The 13,836-nt window shown below is 49.3% G+C and overlaps 1 long non-coding RNA gene across 2 annotated transcripts in view; it reads left to right on the top strand.

The window, feature by feature from the left end:
• The window catches only part of LOC138282305 (uncharacterized), an 85,888-nt gene that overhangs the window by 44,210 nt on the left and 27,842 nt on the right, over positions 1 to 13,836 (top strand). Inside the window, exon 3 of one of the 2 annotated variants that reach the window (XR_011200910.1) lies at positions 8,164 to 8,299. The exons of the other annotated variant lie outside the window; for it this stretch is intronic. This is a non-coding gene — a long non-coding RNA (uncharacterized lncRNA). Of the gene's footprint in view, positions 1 to 8,163; positions 8,300 to 13,836 lie in introns of those variants that run through there. 2 annotated transcript variants of the gene reach the window in all.

Below are 13,836 nucleotides of genomic sequence, written 5' to 3' on the forward strand. Positions count from 1 at the left end.
GAGGCCACTCTTTCAAAGTTCGTAAAAAAGGAGTCGGGATCCTCACCCTCTTGATATTTTTGTAGTACCGAGCTAGGCACATTCGGATGTACCTTGCTGGCAGCAATGGTATCGGTCAATTTTTGAAGGGCGGTCTCATGAACTAGTTGATTATTGGCCATTATAGTGGCCTGACTTTTCAGGGTGGCTTGGAGGGCCTCTCGGTCTTCTCTGGCCTCCCTTTGTTGTGCCTCCCACACTAGTTGGAGGTGGCGTTTACCCTCCGCCAGTTGTCCCGTTCCCTTTATGCCCTCCCTGGTCTTCTTTCTTCCTTCCACCCCCCCTTATCCCCCTTCTGTCGGTTTCCCTTGAATATAGCCCGTACCTTGTTCAGCCACGACCCTCCTGGGTCGTGGCTGGGATCCTCTCCTCCTCAAGGCTTTTCCTCTGCTCCACTGCTTGGGCTGGGTTTCTGCTCCTCGTCACTCGTTCCGGTCGTCTTCTCTCCCTGTTCTGTTGTTTCCTCCACGTCTTCCTCTTCACCGGCGTTCGTTATACCGCATTCGGCGTCTCCCTTTATTCTGGCGTCCTCGCGTTCTTCTGGTGCGGCAACCCGGAAGTCCGGTGCCGACAGGGTGCTCCGCCCCCACGCGTCTCCTTGGTGACGCTGGACGGGGACGGAGGAGGTGCGCGATCGGCGCCATGTCAGAGCGTCGGTAGGCGAGGTGGACGACACCCGCCTACAGTTGGTCAGGCGGCCGCAGAAAAGTAGATAAAGCAGACTGATAGCCCTCAAGAGTGCCCAGACCCGAGCTCTGCTGGGCAAGGGACAGAATGAAAAGAACATCAGAAAGGGAAGCAGAAAGAAGATCTAGTAACTTATCTGTACAATATTTTACAAAGCTTTGCCAACAGCAGGCATATACCACTTTTATGGAAGAAAGCCTGGCTGCTAAAACAACATTACAGACTTTGGGAGGAAGGTTGTCAACTGTCCTCACTCCATCTCCACACATAAAGGTGCAGAGTGGACCGGTTCGGGTGAAGAACCCTCCACTGCTGCTGAGACAGAAGATCCTCCCATAGAGGAAGCTTGATCGGAGCATGGATGCTCATTTTCAGAATTGGGATACCAGACTCTCTGTGCAGTCTGGAGCCACACGGATTACTTGTGCCTCGTCGTCCTTGATCTTCTTGAAACATCTGGTCAGAAGTGAAATGGGCACAAAGACATACAGAAGGCCTGATCTCCGCTCGCATCAAAAAGCATTGCTGAACAATTGCGGTCTTGCAAACTCCAATGCGCAATACTGTTGATATTGCACGTTCTGTTGGAAGTTGAACAGCTCTAACCATGGCCCTCCCCATTGCAGAAAGAGTTTTTGCGCCACCTCCGAATGGAGATGTCACTCGTAATCCGCTAGGCATCAATGGCGGAGTTTGTCTGCCAATTGTTCAACCACCAGGGTTATGCCCTGCTGTTCCAGCCATGTTCAGAGACGCAGGGCCTTTTGACAAATGGTCCACGACCCCACCCGCCTTGCTTATTGCAGTGCCACATGGCAGTTGTGTTGTCCATGAACACCTGCACTAACTTCCCCTTTACAGAGGAAAGATCTGCTTTAAATGCTAGCCGGATTGCCTATAGCTCCAGGAAATTGATGTGGAGTCTGGATTCCGCCAGACACCAGAGTCCTCTGATCTCCAACTATCTGGGATGGCCGCCCCATCCCAGCAGTGTGCACTTGTGAAAAGCGTGAGACCAGTCCCTGCCAGCCTGCCGCAAACCAGACAAGTTGCTGGCCACATGGGGAGAGTGCCTTTGTCACTATGTGGCCAGGAACAAAGCCTGTACTGGGTGGAGGTGCTTCACACCTCCCCCTGCAGGAACTGTAACACCTGGCGGTGAGCCTCAAAGGCTCACCCCTTTTGTTACAGCACCAAAGGGCATCCCAGCTAGTGGAGATGCCCACCCCTCCGGCCACTGCTCCCACTTTTGGCGGCGAGGCTGGAGAAGATAATGAGGAAAACAAGGAGGAGCCACCTACCACTCAGGACAGCCCCTATGGTGTCCTGAGCTGAGGTGACCCCTGCCTTGAGAAATCCTCCATCTTGAGTTTGGAGGATTCCCACAATAGGATTAGGGATGAGCCCCCCTCCCCACAGGGAGGAGGCACAAAGAGGGTGTAGCCACCCTCAAGGACAGTAGCCATTGGCTACTGCCCTCACAGACCTAAACTCACCCTTAATTCAGTATTTAGAGGCACCCCAGATCCCAGGAAATCAGATTCCTGCAACCTGAAGAAACTAGAAGGACTGCTGACCTACAAGCCTGCAGAGAAGACGGACGACGACAACTGCTTTGGCCCCAGTCCTACCGGCCTGTCTCCAACTTCGAAACCCTGTAACTAGCGGCGCAGCCGACAGGGACCAGCGACCTCTGAAGCCTCAGAGGACCACCCTGGACTAAAGGACCAAGAAACTCCTTTGAACAGCGGCCCTGTTCAAAACCAGCTACTTCTTTGCAGCAAAGAAGCAACTTTCAAAGACTGCGCTTTTCCCGCCGGAAGCGTGAGACTTCACACTCTGCACCCGACGCCCCCGACTCGAGATCCAGAGAACAAACACCACAGGGAGGACTCCCCGGCGACTGCGAGCCAGTGAGTAACCAGAGACAACCCCCCCTGAGGCCCCACAGCGACGCCTGCAGAGAGAATCCAGAGGCGCCCCCTGACCGCGACTGCCTGTAACAAGGGACCCGACGCCTGGAACCAACACTGGATCCGCAGCCCCCAGGACCTCAAGGAACCGAACTTCAGCACAGGAGGAGACACCCAGGCGACCCTGTGCCTTGCCCATTGGCTGTCCCGAGTAGCCCCTCTGTGCCTGCTTGCACCGCTAGAGTGACCCCTGGGTCCCTCCATTGAAACCAATAGAATACCCAACGCCTGCTTTGCACACTGCACCCAGCTTCCCCTGTGCCGCTGAGGGTGTGTTTTGTATGCCTACTTGTGTTCCCCCCCCAGTGCTCTACAAACCACCCCCTCGGTCTGCCCCCAAGGACGCAGGTACTTACCTGCTGGCAGACAAAAACCGGAGCAACCCTGTTCTCCATAGGCGCCTATGTGCTTTGGGCACCTCTTTGACCTCTGCGCCTGACCGGCCCTGAGCAGCTGGTGTGGTAACTTTGGGGTTGCCTTGAACCCCCAACGGTGGGCAGCCTATGCCCCAGAACTGAGACTTGTACGTGTTTTACTTACCTCCTAATCTAACCTTTACTTACCTCCCCCAGGAACTGTTGATTTTTGCACTGTGTCCACTTTGAAAATAGCTTGCTGCCATTTTTACAAAGACTATATGATATTGCTTTTATTCAAAGTTCCTAAAGTATCTAAGTGAAGTACCTTACATTTAAAGTGTTAACTGTAAATCTTGAACCTGTGGTTCTTAAAATAAACTAAGAAAATATATTTTTCAATATAAAAACCTATTTGCCTGGAGTAAGTCTTTGAGTGTGTGTTGCTCATTTATTGCCTTTGTGTGTACAGCAAATGCTTAACACTACTCTCTGATAAGCCTACTGCTCGACCACACTACCGCAAAATAGAGCATTAGAATTATCTACTTTTGCCACTATCTTACCTCTAAGAGGAAACCCTTGGACTCTGTGCACACTATTTCTTACTTTGAAATAGTATATATGGAGCCAACTTCCTACACATGACCCCAGAGGTTCACACTCATACTAAAGTCTTCTTCCCACCTCAAGGGTTTTGTGAATCCTAAGGACTTGCGGTTATTACTCCCTATCAGTTGGTGGATACTGCTCAGAACTCCGAGGCTCCAGCTCACTGTTAGGTGCCTTTGGATTCCAGCTCATCTTCTAAGCACCTGATTTCCTATGGGGAGACTGGATAAGAAGAACCAGTTTTTTCAGCCATACATTGTGAGTCATAAAACTTCTTGGTACTTGAAATCTTTATTCTCCGAATCCAGAGGGTAAAATACATTGCGTATGTTGTTTATCATCAGACAACCACAGGAGGTCTCATGTTTTTCCTTCACTTTCATTTGCCTGTCATTGAAAGTCTTACTGTTACAGAAGCGGCAGCCTCCACTTCGTATGTTCTGGAGAACGTAGCAAGGGTGAAAAGGACACTTTGCGATTTCATACCTGAAACGCCTAGAAAGGCTCAACCACGTTGTCATTCTAAAGTCTGCTCTGAGCAGGGGAAAAGGCTGTAGAGTGCTGTTTACTGTCCCCAGTTCCCATCTCAGCCAGACCTGTATTTTCCTACTTGTATCTTGTATCATACAAAAGTTAAGTACTTCGAAATTGACTGAGGTTTACCTTCCATTAGGGAAACCTTTCAAAAGTCTGTGTATGGATAACTATCTTCCATGGGCCACTACTTTGCCATGCAATCAGCCACAACATTTTAGTTCCACTACTTGAGGAAGTCATGGACTTGTTTATGGCCTACTTGACACCTTTATCTGATGTCAGAACATGCTAGGTCTGCTGTTTGCCAATTGACAAGTGGATTATAGTGCCCACAGTTCATATAATGGCGGATGGAACATATGCCATGTTGTCACAGAGTACCTTGTGTGGCAAAACTTTAAAGACTTGACATGATTTTTAAGTTCTTTTTAGAGAACATATGTATAGTAAACAAGGACAACCCCGATTGACCACAAGAACCACAGTCTGTGTAATAAGTCAAACAAATGTCATGTGGGACCTATTCAATAACATTTCTAATTGCTTTGATAATATGCAAACTCAATTAGTAACTTGTATCTTAACCAATACTTTTGAAAAGTGGATACAGGACTTTATCTTGTATTGTGATGGTTTCACATATTTACTATAAGATGTGAAAATAAACATTATGCAAGATATTGTGTCCCATGCCCTTTTTCAATAACTTGGTTAGTAATTGGGTTTTCACACTTTCGAAGCAAAAGTAGAAGTGCTGGTGTCAGGGAGATGATTTGAAGCATGAGCGCTTTAAGGACAGTCGGGCTAAGCCCAAGTCCTTGGGCCATTCTATGGCCTCAAGTCGCTCTCAATCCTCTGACGTGGCTACAGAAGTGGGTTCCAGCTGTGCAAATTCCCTCCCAACCCCTGCGCTGTGTGTGCTTCCCAGCCTCTCTATCTCAGAGCGTGGTACCCAGAGACCTCGTGGGTCTGGCGGTCAGCAGTCTGTTCAGTGTGCCACCCCCTGACAGCTGCAGTCTCTAAGTCCTCCTAATATGCCTTCTTAACACCATGTGCATCCAGGTGGTGGAGGGCTCTCTGAATGCCAGGGCCGAGTAACTCAACTGTCAAGGTCTAAAGGATCGTGAACAGCATCTCTACCTAGAGGGGGCGCAAGTTCAATTTCAACAATGGTGAGAGCCTTGATTACATCAGTTAGCATTCGCCGAGAATGCAGAATGTCAGCAGATCTGCACCCTGGAGTTTTCAAAATGGCTATGGCTCAGATGCTTATCTTCTCAAGTGGAGCACAGGCCTCCTGTATGCATTTCTGCCCATACCAATCCTGCCCACAGTTCTCAAGAATTACTTGGCCCAAATCATCCTTGTGGCTCCAGGCTGGGCACAGAGTGTCTGTTATATTGACCATGTCAACTGGTCGTCTGATCATGCTGCCAATTCAGGAGTATCCTCTGTTGCAGCAGCCAGTCTTTGCCTCCTTGCATGGAGACGGAGGCTTAAAGTTGAGATTTCAACCTTCCTCCCAAAGTCTGCTACGTGATCATGGCAGCCAGGCTTCACTCCAAGACAGTGTATGCGTGCTGTTGTACAAAATTGGTGGCATAATGTCTAGAAAAAGACATTGATCCCCTCTCTGCTCCCCTTTCTACAGTCCTCCTCTTCATTCTCTCCCTTTCCCAGCAGGACTCTGCTCTGGGCACTATTAAAGTATATCTTTTGGCTCTTTCTGCCACATCCCTTTCCAAGTCCCTTATTGTAAATATGTTCCAAAAAGCTCTTGTCCATCTTTTCCCTACTTCCAAATTCATTATTCCTCAGTGGGACTTCAATCTGCTCTTAACATTCTTAGTGTGTGCTCCGTTCCAGCCTTTCCACAACTGTCCATTCAGTCTCCCTACAAATAAAATAGCTTTTCTCAGGCAATTCCATCTCCTCGAAGAGTGAGTGAGCTGCAGGCCTCGTCATCGAAGCCGCCTTACCTCTCGATCTATCCTGACAAAGTGGTGCTTCGTACAAGATCCTCCTTTCTCACAAAACTGGTCACTCTATTTCACGTAGGCCAATCCATCACACTGCTTACCTTTTACACTCCTCCACATCCCTCTAAAGAAGAGGAGCGACTCCACCGCTTGGATCCAAAAAGAGCGTTGTGTTCTACCTTGACCGCACATATGAGTTCCTTGTGGACGACCAATTTTTTCTGGGGTTTCTTGGTACGAAGAAATGTAGAGCAGTGCAGAAGCAGACCTATTCTAAATGGGCCAGGCTTTGCATTAAGATCTTTAGGGCCAGATGTAGCAAAGGTTTTTACCCATTCTGTGTCTATGGGAAAAAGTGTTCGTACATATGGCCCTTAATGCCTTTCCCAAGAAGCAACCCCCTGAAGCAGGCCTCAAGATATCTACTTGCCCACTGACTATGGCAAATGAGATTTCATCATGAACAATTATTTTTACAGCCTACTCACCCGTTCTGGCAAGCAATATAGATGCCTCTAAATCTTGTATTCATCTTGTCAACGTTTACTCTGCATTCAGAGACAGAGGTCAAAAGTCAGTTTGTCTTGAAACATTTACTTTTCTTTTTCTCAGTGAAATTCAAGGAAGTGAACTGTGTGAAAATCATGCTGTGCAACGCGTGTGAAATTAAAGTTTGTAAGATGTCAGGCTTTTTTTCTAACACAACATTGAAATAACAAATAAGTGAACCTTACACAGATTTCAGAATATATTTCAGTCTTCAGACAGGCACATTGTTTTAATTTTGTGTGGTGAATAAAATATTTTTAGAGGTTTAAAACAAATCCAAACACTGCTTGGTGATGTGCAAATACTAAATATTGGGCAAGATGTAGCAAACGTTTGCGACTCGCAAACGGGCGGAATCGCAATTTGCGACAGTGCAAAATCGGAAATGGGATGCAATGAGCCCATTTCCGAATCGCAAAAAGCGATGTGCCCCGTTTGCGAGTCGCACCCGTTGCGACCCCCTTTTGCGACCCGCAATGTGCGAGTCGCAATTTGCGAGTCGCAACCCATATGCAATTGCAACTCGCAAATTGCGACTAGTCGCAAAAAACCCAGTTTGCAAGTCGCATTTACCACTAACTCAGAGCAGGTGGTAACCATTACCAAAGTATAAAAGGAGACCCAGAAGGCATCTGGGTCACTCAAGATGGCGGACATATACCTGATAGCAGTGAGGAGGAGAGTCTACGCAGCCCAGCAGAGGAGGAGGAGGGGCCACAGACAGGAGAAGATATATAGAACAAGGCAGACCCTTTTCCAGCAAACTGAAGAGGAGATCTATGATAAATACCTCCTTAGCAGCGCTGCCATTCTAGAATTAATAGATTTACTAAAACCACAGCTAGAACACAAGACTCTGCGTGGCTGCGCCATCCCTACGCATGTGCAAGTACTATGCGCACTGCACCTCTTGGCATCAGGGAGCTATCAGGGGGTCATTGCCGTGGCAGGTGGGGTATCCCAAAGTGCAGTGTCAAGGTTCCTCAGGGCATTCCTAGATGCCTTAGTAGCGCACAGGTCTCAGTTCATATACTTACCAAGGAATGAGGCAGAAATTAACAGCACCAAGCTGGACTTTTACCGCATTGCCCACTTCCCCCAGGTCATTGGATGTGTAGATGGGACACACATTCAAATATGCCCCCCGCCAATCTGGAACATATATTCCGCAACAGAAAGTGTACCCACTCACTCAACATACAGGTTGTTTGTGATGCCCATTACGTCATCACGGACATTGTAGCTAAGTTTCCAGGCAGTACCCATGACTCATACATTTTTAGACATAGTGGGATACATCAACGCCTGGAACGTGGGGAGTTTGGAGATGGATACCTCCTAGGTAGAGCTGCATACACCTTGCAGACATACACACAGGTCACTGTGCACGACTATCTGGACTTACTAACAGTGTACTTTTGTGCCCAACAGGTGACAGTGCATATGCTCTAAGGCCATGGATCATGACTCCATTTTTAACACCCAGCAATGATTCAGAGAGGCAATACAACAGTGCGCATAAGAGGACCAGGAACCTCATCGAGCGCACCTTCGGACTCCTGAAGGCAAGATTCCGATGCCTCCACCGCAGCGGAGGCGCCCTCCAATACACCCCCATTACCGCCTTCAAAATTGTGGTCGCATGCGCCATCCTCCACAACATAGCCACCAGACGTGGGCTACCTCTCACCCCTGCAGACCCAGATCCTGATGAGGAAGAGCAAGAACAACCACACCGCCATCATGGGGATAGGAGTCTAGCTAATCAAGGCAGACTGAGACGGGAACACATTGCTACGCAATATTTTGGACGGTACGTGTAAACTCCCACCATACTCACCCATTAACCAAACACTCCTTTTGTTAAGTGGAAGAAAAATAACTGTTTTAATAATGTCATGCAAGAACTATATACAAGATTCAATTGTCCATGGGCAGGGAACTGCCAACCACTCATGTGGCACATTAAAGCCATGTGCCACATTTGTTTGTCCGGGCTGTTGGCTAACTTCTCCTGCCCCTCCTGCCAGCCTGGCTGGTCCCAGCCGCATCTATGGTGCTCTGCCTCCCACTCCTTAGCACCCTACTGTCAGTGGCAGATACACTGCTCACTGTGGAGCCCTCTTCACTATCTTGGGGTGTTTCCCCGGTGGCCCTCGACATCTCACGTGTCTCCCCATTAGTTCAATGATATGTGTGAGACGTCCCAGGCCCCTGGCAACATCCCCAGCAAAATGGCCCATCTCAATTTGCAGGCCAACTGTCCTCCTCGACAGGCCTGTTGTGTTGATGGCTAGCCTGCCGATTGATGTGGCCATCCTGTCCAGTCTTGACATAATCTGCCGATCCCTGCGCCGGCCAGCCTCTGCCTGACCCAGCAGTCCGGCCGCCAGTTCCCTGATGGCAGAGGCAATGTCCCCAGTGTTCTGGCACATCAGGTCCATCCGCCTGTTGAGGTGCTGCATGCTTGACTGGTTTTGTCTTTCAATGCGGTGCAGCACCCCACTGATCCTGCCCAATGTTGTGTTCTGCAGGCGCTGACCCCGCAGCAGATGTGCCTCACTGCTGGTTGGAGGAGGAATCCGGAAATCAGACGCTCTTGCCCTGCGACGCCTGCGCAGTGGTGGCTGCCCTGTCCTCGCACCTGTATCCTCCCTGGCTGTTGCTGGGGCACCTCCTGGCGTTGCTGTTGCAGCAGGCGTTACAACTGCAGGAATGCTGCTGACTGTGCATGTGGGGGTGCTGGAGGGTCCTGGGGTGTCCTCCTGGGCCTGGGTGCTTGGGGTGTAGGGGGTGTCTTGCTGGAGACCTGTGGGACATGGGGAACACACTGTCAGTGTCTAGTATCTTTTGCACAATTCCTAATAAACATTTGCCTATGCACTGCCTATTGGACTACATTTCCCATAATGCATCATTCTGGCTTTTTCTACCCTGAAATGGAGCTAATTTGGTTGTGCATGCACCTGTGTACATGGTGGGTGGTGTATGACATTGATAGGGGTACAGGCTTATCACATGGTACTCACCGGTTGATGTGCTGGGCTCTGAAGTGTCCAGGTCCCCAAATCCACACACTGCCTCTGGCTCAAAGGTTTGCTCAATCCTGTCTTCAAGGGGTGTGGGTGGTGGCACAGATGATGGTCCCCCTCCAGTGCCTCTCATCTCCCGGAGCCTTTCTGCCACCCTCTCCTTGGTCCGGGAGCGGAGGTCATACCACCTCTTCCTTATGTCCTCAATTGTCCTGTGGCTCACCCCCAGGGCATTGATTTTCTCCTGCATTTCCTGCCAGATTTTCTTTTTGGTGGCCTCTGGAACAGTGAGGGCAGCTCTCCCAAAGAGCTCATCATGGTGCTGACAACATTCTTCGGTCAGCACCTCAAGCTCCCTCTCTGAGAATTTAATTTTCCTTTTTCGGGGGTGTGAGAAGGTAGCCTCTTTCTAGCCTTGTTACCCCCACTTTTGGCCTGTTTGTGAGTGTATGTCAGGGTGTTTGTCACTGTTTTCACTGTCTCACTGGGATCCTGATAGCCAGGCCTCAGTGCTCATAGTGAAAACACCATGTTTTCAGTATGGTTGTTATGTGTCACTGGGATCCTGCTAGTCAGGACCCCAGTGCTCATAGGTTTGTGGCCTATATGTATGTGTCACTGGGACCCTGTCACACAGGGCCCCAGTGCTCATAGGTGTGCATGTATATGTTCCCTGTGTGGTGCCTAACTGTCTCACTGAGGCTCTGCTAACCAGAACCTCAGTGGTTATGCTCTCTCATTACTTTCAAATTGTCACTAACAGGCTAGTGACCAATTTTACCAATTTACATTGGCTTACTGGAACACCCTTATAATTCCCTAGTATATGGTACTGAGGTACCCAGGGTATTGGGGTTCCAGGAGATCCCTATGGGCTGCAGCATTTCTTTTGCCACCCATAGGGAGCTCTGACAATTCTTACACAGGCCTGCCACTGCAGCCTGAGTGAAATAACGTCCACGTTATTTCACAGCCATTTTACACTGCACTTAAGTAACTTATAAGTCACCTATATGTCTAACCTTTACCTGGTAAAGGTTAGGTGCAAAGTTACTTAGTGTGTGGGCACCCTGGCACTAGCCAAGGTGCCCCCACATTGTTCAGAGCCAATTCACTGAACTTTGTGAGTGCGGGGACACCATTACACGCGTGCACTACATATAGGTCACTACCTATATGTAGCTTCACCATGGTAACTCCGAATATGGCCATGTAACATGTCTATGATCATGGAATTGCCCCCTCTATGCCATCCTGGCATTGTTGGTACAATTCCATGATCCCAGTGGTCTGTAGCACAGACCCTGGTACTGCCAGACTGCCCTTCCTGGGGTTTCTCTGCAGCTGCTGCTGCTGCCAACCCCTCAGACAGGCATCTGCCCTCCTGGGGTCCAGCCAGGCCTGGCCCAGGATGGCAGAACAAAGAACTTCCTCTGAGAGAGGGTGTGACACCCTCTCCCTTTGGAAAATGGTGTGAAGGCAGGGGAGGAGTAGCCTCCCCCAGCCTCTGGAAATGCTTTGTTGGGCACAGAGGTGCCCAATTCTGCATAAGCCAGTCTACACCGGTTCAGGGACCCCTTAGCCCCTGCTCTGGCGCGAAACTGGACAAAGGAAAGGGGAGTGACCACTCCCCTGACCTGCACCTCCCCTGGGAGGTGTCCAGAGCTCCTCCAGTGTGCTCCAGACCTCTGCCATCTTGGAAACAGAGGTGCTGCTGGCACACTGGACTGCTCTGAGTGGCCAGTGCCACCAGGTGACGTCAGAGACTCCTTGTGATAGGCTCCTTCAGGTGTTAGTAGCCTTTCCTCTCTCCTAGGTAGCCAAACCCTCTTTTCTGGCTATTTAGGGTCTCTGTCTCTGGGGAAACTTTAGATAACGAATGCATGAGCTCAGCCGAGTTCCTCTGCATCTCCCTCTTCACCTTCTGATAAGGAATCGACCGCTGACCGCGCTGGAAGCCTGCAAACCTGCAACATAGTAGCAAAGACGACTACTGCAACTCTGTAACGCTGATCCTGCCGCCTTCTCGACTGTTTTCCTGCTTGTGCATGCTGTGGGGGTAGTCTGCCTCCTCTCTGCACCAGAAGCTCCGAAGAAATCTCCCGTGGGTCGACGGAATCTTCCCCCTGCAACCGCAGGCACCAAAAAGCTGCATCTCCGGTCCCTTGGGTCTCCTCTCAGCACGACGAGCGAGGTCCCTCGAATCCAGCGACACTGTCCAAGTGAACCCCACAGTCCAGTGACTCTTCAGCCCAAGTTTGGTGGAGGTAAGTCCTTGCCTCACCTCGCTGGGCTGCATTGCTGGGAACCGCGACTTTGCAAGCTTCTCCGGCCCCTGTGCACTTCCGGCGGAAATCCTTCGTGCGCAGCCAAGCCTGGGTCCACGGCACTCTAACCTGCATTGCTGGGAACCGTGACTTTGCAAGCTACTCCGGCCCCTGTGCACTTCCGGCGGAAATCCTTCGTGCACAGCCAAGCCTGGGTCCACGGCACTCTAACCTGCATTGCACGACTTTCTAAGTTGGTCTCCGGCGACGTGGGACTCCTTTGTGCAACTTCGGCGAGCACCGTTTCACGCATCCTCGTAGTGCCTGTTTCTGGCACTTCTCCGGGTGCTACCTGCTTCAGTGAGGGCTCTTTGTCTTGCTCGACGTCCCCTCTCTCTGCAGGTCCAATTTGCGACCTCCTGGTCCCTCCTGGGCCCCAGCAGCGTCCAAAAACGCCAAACGCACGATTTGCGTGTAGCAAGGCTTGTTGGCGTCCATCCGGCGGGAAAACACTTCTGCACGACTCTCCAAGGCGTGGGGGATACATCCTCCAAAGGGGAAGTCTCTAGCCCTTGTCGTTCCTGCAGTATTCACAGTTCTTCAGCCAAGTAAGAGCTTCTTTGCACCAACCGCTGGCATTTCTTGGGCATCTGCCCATCTCCGAGCTGCTTGTGACTTTTGGACTTGGTCCCCTTGTTCCACAGGTACCCTCAGTCAGGAATCCATCGTTGTTGCATTGCTGATTTGTGTTTTCCTTGCATTTCCCCTCTAACACGACTATTTTGTCCTTAGAGGAACTTTAGTGCACTTTGCACTCACTTTTCAGGGTCTTGGGGAGGGTTATTTTTCTAACTCTCACTATTTTCTAATAGTCCCAGCGACCCTCTACAAGGTCACATAGGTTTGGGGTCCATTCGTGGTTCGCATTCCACTTCTGGAGTATATGGTTTGTGTTGCCCCTATCCCTATGTTTCCCCATTGCATCCTATTGTAACTATACATTGTTTGCACTGTTTTCTAAGACTATACTGCATATTTTTGCTATTGTGTATATATATCTTGTGTATATTTCCTATCCTCTCACTGAGGGTACACTCTAAGATACTTTGGCATATTGTCATAAAAATAAAGTACCTTTATTTTTAGTATAACTGTGTATTGTGTTTTCTTATGATATTGTGCATATGACACTGAGTGGTACTGTAGTAGCTTCACACGTCTCCTAGTTCAGCCTAAGCTGCTCTGCTAAGCTACCATTATCTATCAGCCTAAGCTGCTAGACACCCTATACACTAATAAGGGATAACTGGGCCTGGTGCAAGGTGCAAGTACCCCTTGGTACTCACTACAAGCCAGTCCAGCCTCCTACATTGGTTGTGCAGTGGTGGGATAAGTGCTTTGAGACTACTTACCACTCTTGTCATTGTACTTTTCATAAGAGAAAAATATACAAAACAAGGTCAGGGTATATACACATAGCCAAAAAGTTTTGCATTTCCTCTTTTCACTCTTTTCTAAGTGCTGAAAAGTACTTCTAAACTTTCAAAAAGTTCTTAAAAGTTTAAAAAGTTTTTTCTGTCTTTCCAAAAAGTTCTGAAAACTTTTTTCTCTTTGTCTATCACTTTAACTCTCTCTAAAAATGTCTGGCACAGGCCAAAAAGTTGAACTGTCCAAACTTGCATATGATCACCTTAGCTGGAAAGGAGCAAGGAGTCTCTGCATAGAGAGAGGTTTGAGTGTAGGGAAGAATCCTTCTTTAGAACTGTTAATTAATATGCTTAGAGTACAGGATAAGGCCATAAGTG

This window comes from Pleurodeles waltl, unplaced genomic scaffold, assembly GCF_031143425.1.
Source record: "Pleurodeles waltl isolate 20211129_DDA unplaced genomic scaffold, aPleWal1.hap1.20221129 scaffold_97, whole genome shotgun sequence".
Lineage (NCBI taxonomy): Eukaryota > Metazoa > Chordata > Amphibia > Caudata > Salamandridae > Pleurodeles > Pleurodeles waltl.